The sequence below is a fragment of the Lottia gigantea genome, assembly GCF_000327385.1.
Source record: "Lottia gigantea unplaced genomic scaffold LOTGIsca_4, whole genome shotgun sequence".
Taxonomy (NCBI): domain Eukaryota; kingdom Metazoa; phylum Mollusca; class Gastropoda; family Lottiidae; genus Lottia; species Lottia gigantea.
The window spans coordinates 4,382,111-4,396,085 of NW_008709379.1; positions in this window are offsets into that span (position 1 = coordinate 4,382,111).

Genomic DNA, 13,975 nt, shown 5'->3' on the forward strand with positions numbered 1-13,975 from the left:
TTATCATTATTGTCAGCCATTATCTGATCTATCTCATTATCAACATGTAATGGTCATTGTCATTATTGCCTTTACTATAATTGGATGTCATTAAATTAGTTAAAACTGCAACTTGCTTTAACACGTCCAAGTCATTTTTCTCCATAGAGACCATTTTGGATGTACTTTTAGAACTCATCAAAGGCTTGCATGGGTTGGATTGATTAAAAGAAACCTTTTTATTAAACCTCGAAGGTCGTGTATCACTTTGGACGTTTGCGATAGGAGGTCTACTATTATTGTTAGTCTGAAAATTTCTAATTAATTCTGAGTCATACTCATGATAACCGTGCGCAGAGTCGATCCCAAACGAGTCGCCAACAGATTCGATAAAATCTTCAACTTTGGGTGTTTCAACGCCAATTATTGAATTTTTTGATTGTTTGTGGCATTTACGAGACTTATTGGCCTTTTTATTCATCACACAGGACTTCCGTTTCTTTTTGTTATCATTACCTGAGACCGGTTTGCCAAAACGTAAACATCCGGTTTCCTGGTTATCCAGACGGACATCGTTAATAATCGCGTCCGTAGGCCTTTTACTAGTTTCGTTCGACTCAAACTTAAAGTATTCATGGCATGGCATGGCAAGTCATCCTGTAGCAAAATGACAAGATTTCTAAGATCATCCATCCCAGGCTTTGAATTAGAGTAATCGATCAGACTAACAAAAGTCAAACCTGCGGCTTGACAACTGAGACTAATTATCGTAATCGAAAGTAGACCAAGACCAGTTAAAGGCCTCAGTAGATTATCTATATAAAAATTCAACCAGTTATGATAAATAAAGTAATATCACCGTGGCGATGAGCATAGGTCCATTTCAAACGAGAAAAAAGACATTGTACCTACCGTATTGATTGCTTATATGTGTCATGCGCATGAGCATGCGTGCCATCATTATGCACGTGAAATTTTCACTTAACGTTGAGCGATTGAGCATATTTACGTAAACAAAAGAGAACATGCAGTATAAATCCGAGATTGCCCGAAGGGCATATAGTGAAATCTCGTTGAAAACTTTCCAATATATCACATGAAAGCCTAGCCAATACTTAGTACTTGGCCAAAAATTCAATATACCATGACCATGGAAATCTTGAGCTAGTTAAACTGAAAGTAGACCACTACAATTTAACATCATCCGCTTAACTGTCACTGCACACAAAACGACTATTTTTAGAATTACCCTTCCGCATGAAAATGATCATCTCACAAAATCTGAAAGAAAATGGAATTTCAGACATCAAATTCCACGTGAAAATCATAAATCTAGTCAAAAATGGGCATGCAAAACCCCCTAAATTTCTAAAAATAACACGGACTACATTCGAATAAAACGTATTAGTGGTCGGAGTCGAGAATTGTACCTTCTGGATTGTTAACGAGCTAAAAATTGACGGAGGGACGGACATTGGTGACGACAATGCATTTCAGGAGGGCATAAAAATGAAATGGAAGTGAACATTTCTTGCCATTCCAATATTGGTTATAATTCTATCATAGCTCGACATGCTATACATTAAATATCCAACATGATAATCAGATCATATCTTTTGTTACAGCCTTCAACAATACTGCTGCCTATGCCCCACGTGTCATTAAACACCATTATAATTATCTTCATGACTAATTCCTCATGTTTACAGCAAGAGACTTGTTACAGCTTACATGGGAAATATTCTTCTTCTGTGGTTCTTCTTCTGTAAAATTCTTCTTTTGTCAGTTGTTTCTTTAAAGTGAAGAGCGACGGGCTGTTAAGGCTTCATCTGTGTCTTTTAAAGTCTTTGAATGGCATTTAGCAATTGTGAGTACGATATATAGACACAGCTTTATGGAACAACAATCACTGGTTAAAGTTTTATGTAATTTCTATTAATAAAAGACTCCAATACCAGCAATAGTTGTTTATTTAATCTTCAATTAATCTTTTTTAATTCATTTACTTTACTTCAATTATTTTACTTAATCAGCCTGTATGTTATTTTAAGAATTATATACCTCTTATTGTACCTGTTAAAATTTAATGTAATGTATCAATAAACCATTTTCTCTTGTGTGTTCTTAATAATAAGCATTAATGTATATATAGTTTGCCCATCACTTCTTCTCATTATGTGCCTGAGGACGACGGGGGAAACACGTCGAAACGTTGCATAAAACTTTAACATATCTGTGTCTTTTATTGTAATTCTTTTTGACGTTCATCGGGGGCTAAATCTTACATGTTCAAAACACCTGGACCCACTCCAGCAATTAATTTTGAAATCCTCTTTATTTCTCTTTCTTGCCTATTTTTGACTAATTTTTGGTCTAGATTTGGAATTTGATGTCTGAAATTGCATTTTCTTTCAGATTTTGTGAGATGATGAGAGATTTTCATGCGGAAGAATAATTCTAAAAAGAGTCGTTTTGTGGGCAGTGACAGTCAAGCGGATGTTGATAAAATGTAGTGGTCTAGTTCAAGATTTTCATGGTCATGATATATTGAATTTTTGCGTCCAGGCTTTCATGTGACATATTGGAAAGTTTTTGAAGGGAATTAACTAGATGTAATAAGATCACAATAATATCACACCATCAACAACCATAATGGCCACTGCCATCGTGCATTGAACCATAACGAGCCACAAGCATTCACAACAAAATCAGGTTTTTACATAAAATGATCTGGTCTAACCAGGCACCGACAGAATTAGATTTCAGGGAAGGGAGGGTGGATTTTCCCAAATGTACAAGGGGGCTTTGTTTGCATTATGGTGAATATCCTATCGGTCTTGCATCCTATCAGACATGCATTGTCACTGATTAGCCATTCGGCTCGAAATGTTGTCTTCGTACTTAATTTGTCAAGTAAATTGACACAAGTAAAGCGATTGAAAGGAAACCACATTCTGGAAGTCTTAATCAATTTTGTATAGTGATTAGGGTAATTGAAAGTTACTATTCAGGCACTGGCACAGGGTTAAAGTTTTGTTTACAACTATTGTGGTGTTAATATTAAGTAAACTAAGTAATAGAAAGTAATATTGAAAGATAGACCTAAATCTTGTATATTGTATTTCATCGGGTATGTTATAAGGTATTATAGATTAGCCAAAGGGAGGTAACACATTATATTATATAGTTTTATGTGGTCATGATTGTTGTTGGTGTTAGATGGTGATGAGAACATAGTCTCATGAAAGCATTGGCTTAGGTCATAAAAGTAAAGATTTATGATACAACGAAGTGTAAGTGAAAGGTTAATTAGATATGTTAACTAGGGATGTCTCTGTAATAGTATTATTTCTTTAGCTGAACTACCTGAAAATATAACAGTCAACGTTCTTCTGATATATCAATAATCATCTTAAGATAAAACCTGTATTGTGAAACAAATTTTTTTTTATATACCTATAGAAAATAAGACGCACTAATATGAATAGTTATTGTAGGAAATACAAACTTAAAGAAGTCACACGAGCTCTTCTAGAATGAAACAGATGGCCATTAATGTGACTTCGAGAGTTGCAATCACAGGAATTTTGTTTTCGTTATTTTATTTATCAGATGCAGTCGGATAGTGGGATGCAAAATTCCTTTTCATTTTAAAACACGAAGAAAACAAAGTGATATATTATATTTTCGAAGGAACAAGGCCGTCACCAAATACATCAGCTCCAAATAAGCTGTGTGCCGAACTTTTGTCCAAAACTAAAAACAACGACCCTTTTCAGGGACACTGACAATCTCCTAAAAAGAGTGAAAACAGCCTTTTTATAAAACTAATTCAAAATTAATTAAAGAAAAAAATAATCTCAAGCTCACTACCCCCAAACTGTTATACTGTCCTTAACGTGTTACTCTATTCTTTCATAGTTACTTCCCTTACATAACTACAGGTAAATTGAACAACAGACGATAATTATATTATTTAGGTATAATTTAATGAATTTCCTACTTCGTGTTTGAGGGAATTATGCGATTTTTGTACATTTCTTGTATTTCTGAGGATTACTTACAAATATTCAAGACTTAAATCTACCTCCCGGAATGGTCCTTCTACCCCTTTAACTAACTTGCAAATCGATTTTTATTTATAGATCGATTTTTGTGATCTCAGATATGATGAGTATGAAACTCTTAGGATCAAAATTTTTAAATAAATTACAATATACAAAATGAATTCAAATATTGAGCACTAGAAAATAAATATTTGAATACCGGTAATGAAAAAGAGACAGTCAAGGCAAGAGTAATTTTGGAAAATTATTTATCCTAAAAATTCGTTTAATTCTAAAAGTTTTATGGTAGCACAAGCTAATTTTGTATTTTGTGAGTCGAATGATAGGCAACTGGACAAGTTTGGAAAATAAACAACGCCAGCACGAAACAAATAATATAACATTGTGATCAGTTCCCTCCCTTGTTTGTAGCCCTACGTTCCCATTCGTCATGATTGTTGTGTAATTTAAGCAGATGACTGTGTATGCTAGCTTTTAAAGACACCTAATACTACCCTTCATTATGAAATACTAACTTATTTATGACTGATGGACTCCCATATGTGAAAATTCGTGCCAATATGTTGTTTGGATTTCGGGTTTCCTTCTGCGGTTCGGATCGTTGGTTGGTTGGCTACACTTGGTTTATTTATAGTCCTTTTTGGAAAGCAAACGTTTCTGAAATTAGAACGCTATCTGTTTGTACATGTTACTATTAAAACGAGATAAGCAAGCCAAAGTCCTAAAGTAGTAACGAATTTTGCAGGAGTAAATGTAGGCCTATATTTTTCTAAATATCAATTTGTCAAACATCAATCATGCGATTTTGTACAGATTATTCGAAATCCTTTCAGCTTGAACATTGTAAACTGTTCATTGTTGCTAGACAACAAAACGCAAATATTGTGAACATCAATATTTATCATTTGATATAAGCTATTTTGAAATTTAGTTGTATTATTTTCAAATTTGATCCAACCCTCAATTTAAATAATGATATCCATTACTTATTGTATGCTAAATTCTTAAGGACACAATAGATTGCTTCAACAATGTTGAAATAAACTAGAAAATCCACAACATTGCCATGTTTTGATCACAAAATTGAGTTACAAATGTTGGTCAAACATTAATTTTATATGTAACACTTCATCTATGTCAGAAAAAGAGTAAATGAACTGAGTGGGGCCTACTCTGATCTGGCAGGGTTGGTTCATGTGATCCAGATACCTTATAAGTTACCTTATCCACTGGATTTTCTTCATGTGGAATTTGAAAATATACACTACGAAAACACTCAAAATGCTAGGCTCTTTGTCTCAGTTACCACGCGACTATTTTAAATTGCAGTCTGAATGAAAAAAAACACCGCGATTGAAGACGTCCTATCAAGAACCTAGATACATATCTCGTTACTTGCAATTTGTGAAAAAGAGATGCACGTCGCATGGATACCAATGGAATGTCCCCTCAACGCTATTCCATCGATCAGAAAAAGTGAAAGAGACTGAGATGTGAAACCGTGACTTTACTAAAACAACTTTTGTTGTATAGAATCTAAATTCTATCGCAGAGGTTTAGCTCTAGGTCTAGAGGACGAGAGTTTGTAGATCTTTTGATGATTTTGAAAAAGTTGTTCTTATCTAATCAGACCATTTATTCCTTGTGTTAATAAATCGAAAACGAGAGTTTATTTAATGGATTACAAAATAGATTTATTTCATTGATATACCTATGCCTTTGTTTAAATCTATAGGCGTACGATATGACCCTACTTTCATACAGTTTACACCTTTCCTCAAACGACATACGTATTGACCAAGTAAATACACTAATGAAAAGAAACTTCCAAAATATTTTTACGTTTACTTTTTATCCAAAGTTGATAAAAACGATTCTTTTTATCTTTGCTTATATCTTTATAGTAGTTCTTTTTAGAAATTTACTATGTCTGTTTTCTCTTTGATGAAGAGCGAACAAGTTTTTATGTAGCCCATTACATACCCTTGAACAAAACCGACTAATATACATCTACTCAAGCGCTTAATAACGAGACAATTTTAAATTACTAAACATCTATATAAAAGGTAGAAAAGCTGAAGAAAACTGTCAAAATTGTAGACTAACTTTGAACTGGAGGTCTTAATCGTAATATACTCAACTACATCAAAGACATCGTCAATTGGGACACGCAAGGGTGGCATACTAGTCGCAATCGTGTCAAATGTAACGGGTAGGTGAAGAAGCAATCTACGTGACGGGTGCTTTGTGACGACCGGACATTGAGTGAGGGTCTCGATACACACAAACACTTCTAAAGACACGATTACCGTCTTCACACGACTACGTCACAAATACTTACTATTCAATTTCGACTGAAGAACGAACGCCTTAAGAATTCAATAAAAATGTCATCTTGAACTCGTTTGAATCACTTAAACCATGATTCCGCATAATTCATTCCATTAAAGCAGAGGATTTCGCGTGAAATATGTTTAACATTATCTGAAGAATTGCACAAGTCGATGTATCTACTAATTTAATTCAATGCAAAAATGAAATGGAAAAGTCTCATATAAGATATAGAAATATCTATTAAATTTCATAGTTAGCTAGGTTACAAGCACAACTGTATGATATACACAGTGACATTTACAAGTGACTTCTACAGAAACCAAGATCGAATATTACAGAAATTCTCTCATATAATCCTATCATCGTTATTTATGTTTTAATTGATTAAATGTTTTGCAACACCAGATGCGCTTGGCCTTAAATAAAGTTGAGGGCACTTTTGATGTTGAAGTTTTCGTTTTGTTTCGTATAGCCGATTTATCCTTTAGTTACACCTTTTTGTCTGACAGCCCCGCTCTTCAGAATGTATCTTAACCTGGTCGACATGTAGTAGATAACTGCCATGGATAACTGTTCAGCACGTAATCCCTTCTTGAAATTGACCAATTAGTGAAGAAAAGTGAAGTTCTTTTCATCATTAAGTTTTCAATCCGTATAAAGATTGTATGTAAAACACTCTAAGAATAAAATTTGTATTCTTGGAGATAGAAAAGAGTGATGCTCTTATGTCAAGTTTAGACATTTTGCCCTGAAGCAACGTGTATACTTTGATAAGTTCATCTCATGCCAAACCATAAACTGAATATTAATATCAGATGATCGCTATCATTATGAGAATTTCTTATAATAATTTAGGTTTGGTAGATACGCGATATAAACATTATTTATTCATTTAAATAATATTTGAAATCTAATCAGAGAGTAGAATCCGGAAGATCTATCTTGTCGCGCACCGAAGTTCGCACATACCAGGTATTCAGGAAGAATATGATATATTTTACCTGAATTGTTATATTATCGTAATGTGTAGACAAAACTCATTAAGGTCGAGAGGACAAACACTGCTGGGTTCAAGGTCTTTCGAGAGAAAATAGTTCAAATGAGCTTAAAACATGAAACCGTCTTATATTTCAAATCTGTTCACATACACCCAATCTACAAACCAATTAGTTGAAAACACATCACACAAATGACTTTAAAGTCAATCATGTCTTTGAAAGCAAGGTTCGCCTTTCAGACAACTTAGTAAATATGTACCTTATTCGACCTCACTCAAGACCTCTTTTCTAGTTTATTTTTCTCGTGACAGTCGCATGCAGGACACACGCTGGACGACGAACGTGTCGGCTCAATTTTCTATGTGCACTCTTCTGTTTGAAGACTATTTCTATTGACTTAGGGTTTAAAGTTTGAAATATTTCAAAGACCTTCTTTATCTGCGATATTTTTGACACTTGAAAGAAGTAGCAAACAGTCATTTTCCACGTTTAGATTTTATCTGCATATCTACTGATGTATGTGGCAGCAACTTTGCAAGTGCATCACGAAAGTTACTTCAGATTTTCAGAGCTCACTTTTTCTACGGAACATGTAGTTCATAGTAAGATTCGACTCCAAAGCACAATTCATATCTGCCTTACCACCACTCTAACAGATCACATATTAAAAGAGTCACGAATTTTATTGTTTTCCAAGGATCCATTTTCTATCAATCATGGGTTATAAGAATAGTTAAATTTTAAAAAAAGGTTACTACATAAATCAAAAAACGTTAATATAGAGAATGAAGTAACAGTAATTGAACTCATAAAGTTCTACGATTGTCAAAGTCAAGTGAAATTTAACAATGAAATCTTCAAATCTCCACCAAAAGCTGTGATATATTTGTTAACAATTGTTTGTTATGTTGATTTAGAATATTTGTTTTAGATGAAATGAGGTGTCAGAAATCACATTTATCAATCTGTATCGGCGATAAAATATGTTTTTATTACAGGTTTTATTTAATACGTGGATTAAAAGATATTTATCTCATTTCATTTATATCAAAATTTATTTCAAATGTCTCCTGTAGCTTTAACGTTCCTTTTAATTTGACCTCATTCGATCGTTTTAGACACAGTTGTTTTTCTGTCTGTAGAACTATAAAGAATCATGTTATTAAAAGTTTTTCTTTGCATTAAATATTCCCTCGACGTATTGAGGGAACTAAAAGCTACAGGTAGTCCATCAGGTCTTTTAATCTCAGACAAATGCTGTCGGTGTTTATCAAACCAAGTCTATAATTGGCTTTTATCATATATATTTCCAAATGTATTTTTATAACACGATTTGCAACAACCTGAACTGCTGACGACTTCTAACAAGTTTCTCTGTAAAATGCCAACGCATTGATAATCAGTCGATCATTGCAACAAAAGACAAATATCATCATTTCATCACCTACTCTCTAACAATAGAGGTGAGAATTTTATCACTCTATTCGGACCTTCTTTATTACGTCACAAGACTTTCGTGATGACATTCTGTGGCCATCTTAAAACTGCTTATGCCTCAAATAGAACGTGGACAATAGCTGATCAACGAAGGTGAAATTTGCCCAAGGCTTGACTGTTATCTTCCGCGTGAGACATATTATAAAGGACATGGGTCAGTTAAATAGATTATATTCATCGTAAAGTGGTTGTTCAGGTAGTTCAAGAGATCTTACATAATGATCCATGTTTGACGTCTAATTTGGTTGATGGGCCATTTTCCAGTTGAGGGTCAACGTTTTCTAATCAAAACAGTAACACGTGTAAAACTTTCATTCATTTCGTTCTTCGTTCTGTTTATTGATTCAAGTCCGTTTTTGAAGACAGTGAACATGGTCATTTTTTATGAAATTTGTCATTAGTTGTTATCATGATATAAGCACATGCATTGAAATGAACTGTTATCTTTGCAATCAAAACCACGTTCGTGATTATAACCATTCCACAAAACCCAAAACTTCAACATCGCAAATACCTTTTGGTGTATTAAAAGCACACACCTCGAGCAGGAAATCGGAATGTGACAGGGGTGTGAACGTCCTTTTAAATCTCTTTTAAAATCGCTTTTAAATCTCGATAAGAACAGAAAACGCCACAATGTTTGTTGTTTAAATAAAATAATTGTCTCTGTTGATCCTAGAAGCTTTTAGGGATAATTGGTATAAAAAAGCCAACAGGGTAAAATCTTTATAATTTTATGATATTCTGCGGCATGCAACACTTTACCTCATAACAAGCATTTCATCTGTACAAGATAACCAACAGCATCTTTATCGAGGGAAAATTTGCTAGGATTGTGTAAAAAAAGGTTTTAGTGAAAGAAACGGAAAAACTCTTGGCGAAGACGTTCCATAACTGTCGATTAACTTATTAAAACTTCACGATTAAACATCCTTAGATTTCCAGAAATACAACTGAGCAGTAAAAGAAAATTGATTCATCAATCAGTCAACTGACACTTTAGATTCAGGATTGAAAAATTTAAACCAAGTCACCAACAATTAAATATCAGCTCAGATTCATGCATTTTTTCTCTTAAATATTCGTCGCGTGTCGAGTAAGACATTGTTCTCTAAATCTGGGCTTTTGTTTAGGAGTTTTTAAACGGGCTGATAAGAAAAATAGCGAAATTGTATATTAGTGGTAAATTTTATCGCTGTATTTCAATACAACCTTCATTCTTGTGTCGCTTTTTATTTCTCTTCTGAAAGGGGCGTGTTTGATTACTATCATAGCTCAAATTAACAAGCTACTTTTGACTTTCAAAACATGTTAAACCCAATCCTGTCATTTAAATATCAGAAGTAAAAAGAGTGATTTCATTATATTAGCAGCGTCTGTTATCTAAGAACTCTCTGTATGACAAAATGTATATAATAAGTCGTATAAAATATTTTCACATAATACATGTAGTTGTAAATTTAAAGGGTATCATACTTGATAATTACAAGCTTTCGCGCAAATTTATTGAAGCCGAATGCTGGTATTTCCATTGTTTTTTACTTGCCAATCGACAAACATCATTTTCAGAAATATGTCATGAAAACGAAATAAAAATTGCTATTAATTTGGTCAGTTTGAATAGAAGGGGAGCGGGGTCCAGAGCTGTTTATCGTTTGAGATGATATATTTTGATATATTTTTTACCTTATCATCAAAGTTGATAGATATTGAAACTGACACTCATTTTATTATTCATATTAAGACACCAAAGTATTATTTAACCTTTTATTTTATATCATATACATATCTATTTCATATTTATCTTTTGTGCCATTCCTTTGTTGACAAACATTAATGCTCTTACGTATCCTTTAAGGAAATTAAATCTGACAAAAGTATTAAAAAATTTCAGAGAAAATATTTTGTCTCGACATATATTACCGTATTTTTAGTGTGAAATGCTATCTATTTCGACAAAAAGCCCAACCCAAAAGAGAGAAATCGTCTCGATTTTAACTGCAAGAAACGACTGCGTCTTGCAGTAACACACGATCCACGTTCGTCGTCCAACAGAAAATCAGTTTTCCAATGTCATTGCAAGAGCCTGACCTTTTCTATTTATTACCACATTCAGAGCCCTTGATCTATTACATTACCCACCCGGCCCTTTATAAATCCTTACAATTTTATTTTAGGTTTTCCCTGCAATCATTTTCATGTTGGATAATATAGCCTGACTAAATATTTTAAAGAGTCATATAAAGAGTCATCTTTAAGATGAATCATTTCTTATTTCCTACGATAATTGCGGTGTGCCACTCTGAATTAATTTCACCAAGCTTTTTTTCGTATAGGACGTTCCTCTGAATAGTGTGATGATAATAATTGTTGGGATGGGATAGGATGCTATAAAATTACATTGAGTTTATCCCACTTATTTATTGTCGCCACTTTGATTTAGGAAATTCTGAATTTATATTTTCTAAAGAAACTACACATAATTATTTTGATATGAATATTGATGCCCTAGTCAACTAGCTCGTTATAATAAAATAATAAATAAATGGATTACAGACTTCTTATATGCTAAATATTTCCACTAGGTCGTATTTCACCAATATACTAGTCTACTGAGGTAGGGTTATCCAGTTTTCATCTCAATCTGAGATTCATTGTGTACAATCTGTTCGTTCGTTTGGACACAATGCTTTCTCATAGCGAAGGGTTTGTCGTGTTCTTTGACTAAAGTTGCCTCATTTAATTTTAAGGACTTTCATAGATAGATTTCAGTCGTATTTAAATTGCCTATTTGTCGTCTCTCTGCAAATTATATGTTATCACTATATCAACACTTGTACAAGTTTAAAAATTCAATACAGAAGTAGTTTTAACACTTGAATCTCTCTTTATAGTATTTATTTTATTAGGTTTATAAACACACCTGGTAGTATATAAGGTATAAGTATTATATGATCAGGACAAAGATTCAATATTTTCCATAACTTGATCGTCTGTAAAGACAGTGTACAGTCAAAAATATATTCTTAATATAATTTTTTTTTATCAAAATCATCCGAATGAAGTTCAAGGAAAGTGTATGGTCATTTCAGATAATTTGGTTTTAAAATCTGATCCTGCGTTTTAACCTGACTGGCATCACGATGTTGGCTGGGAACGTGTAAATGGGACTTTTAACGACTTTACGAATCACAAGATCTGAAATCAACTCATAGGTTTTCAACGACTCGTCGCTTCTGGGAGAATTTGCTGGTTTAGATCGACCAGTGCACACAACTGAAAAAATCACACTTGCGACCAGTTGCTCATTTTCTTCATTTTAACAAAATTTGGATCTGAATGCTGACCTGAGCAATCAGAATCTGCTATCATCCAAGACCGCAATTGCTAGAAGGCGATCTAGTGTTCAACAATTCGACTCTTCGTTGTTCGTCAGTAAATCGTAGTTCCCTTTTCAATGAATTTTAATTTAAGTATTTGTGGGATTCCAAACTTTGATTGAGTAATATCGAATTAATGTTGGAAAGGTGCGAACTTTTTAATTAAAATCTATACCGTTTTAATCAAATCGCTGTAGACTTATTTTATAAGAGAAAGTCGCACCACGCCCCGAAAAAAGAGTAAAATTTCTAAGTATTAGATCATATATCTTGATCTCTGACTAACAACGACTTCCAAAAAATATATCAACGGATTTTCTATAATTACTTTTCTTCGTTTCAATGGCAAGTAATTGACAGATATTTATACTTGTGCAAGAATGTCACCTTTCCTTGTTCAGGTGGATATAGGGAGCGTGACGTCGCATGTGTTAAACGCTTAATTGGGTGCAAATTTCACACAATCGACAAACGGATATAAGTATTTGCCTGGTTTGAATCTATTGTGTAAAAAAGATTCATTCAAATACCAGTCAGTCAAAAACAACAAATCCTTATTTACTTTGATATGTCTTATAACTTATAGACGATGTCTTTTACGGCCAATATAAAAAGGCAACGCCACAGTCGGCTGCCTTGCGGCATACCTTTTGTGTTTTGATAATTTTTTTCTATTTGCCCTACCAGCATGGTATTAAAGTTTCTATTTAGATTTAATTGTTCTTTAACTTAAACTTGTATGAGATATATGTTTTAATAAAGTAGAAGTCAGACTCTATCTTTCCGTTTTAGAAAAGTTCAATGTGGGCGCTCAGCTAGAATTTTACTAGTAATGTTATAATAATTGTTTTTATTGTCGAGAAAACTTGTTTGAAGTTTTTATGAGAAAAATGAAATAAAAATATCGAAAATGTTGTTTTTATATCGTGAGAAATGTGGTGTGAAGGTAAAAGTAAAGGAAAATGTCCTAGATGGGCCTTGTTTCATATTTTTGATCTTTTAAATACCCGAGATAACTATTGGCAAAACGCAGAAATATTTTATTCGGTTGTTTTAAACAATTGCTTATAGTTATTGTGTCGAACACGAGGTATAATAGAGACTAATGTCAAGACGAAACGAATTTGACCATGATAATGAAGCGAGAAGAGAAAACAATCAGTTTAATTATTTGGAGACAAGATAGAAAGGTACAATGAAAATAAATTGGTAATTTGATCAAGATAGCTAATTAAATCAATACGACAATTATATTCTAAGTCCCATCAATTCAAAGTGTCATACTCCTCAGGTGTGAAGACCGTTAACATTATCTGACAAGACATGCGCGACCTTTCAACATTTACTTTTAAAGAGAATGTTCACCCTGATATCACAATTTCACTAAACATTTATTCGCTCTGCATCTCTATAGTTCAAAATCGGCAAAATGGAAGTATGACTACGAAATAAATTTTGCGGAGAGTTTAACTTCTTTTTTATAATATGCTTTCCTAAAATAGGCTTGTGAAGGTGCTGATACTTTTTTTAAGAACTAGGTTTGTTGCAAATCAAGTTGTACCATTGAAGTTATGATCTCTTATTCCAAAGAAATGAAAAAGTTAGCTTGAAGATATTCAAATCGGGACATGTCTATAATTAAAGTCTTTGAATGGCATTTAGCAATTGTGAGTACGATATATAGGCACAGCTTTATGGAACAACAANTCACTGGTTAAAG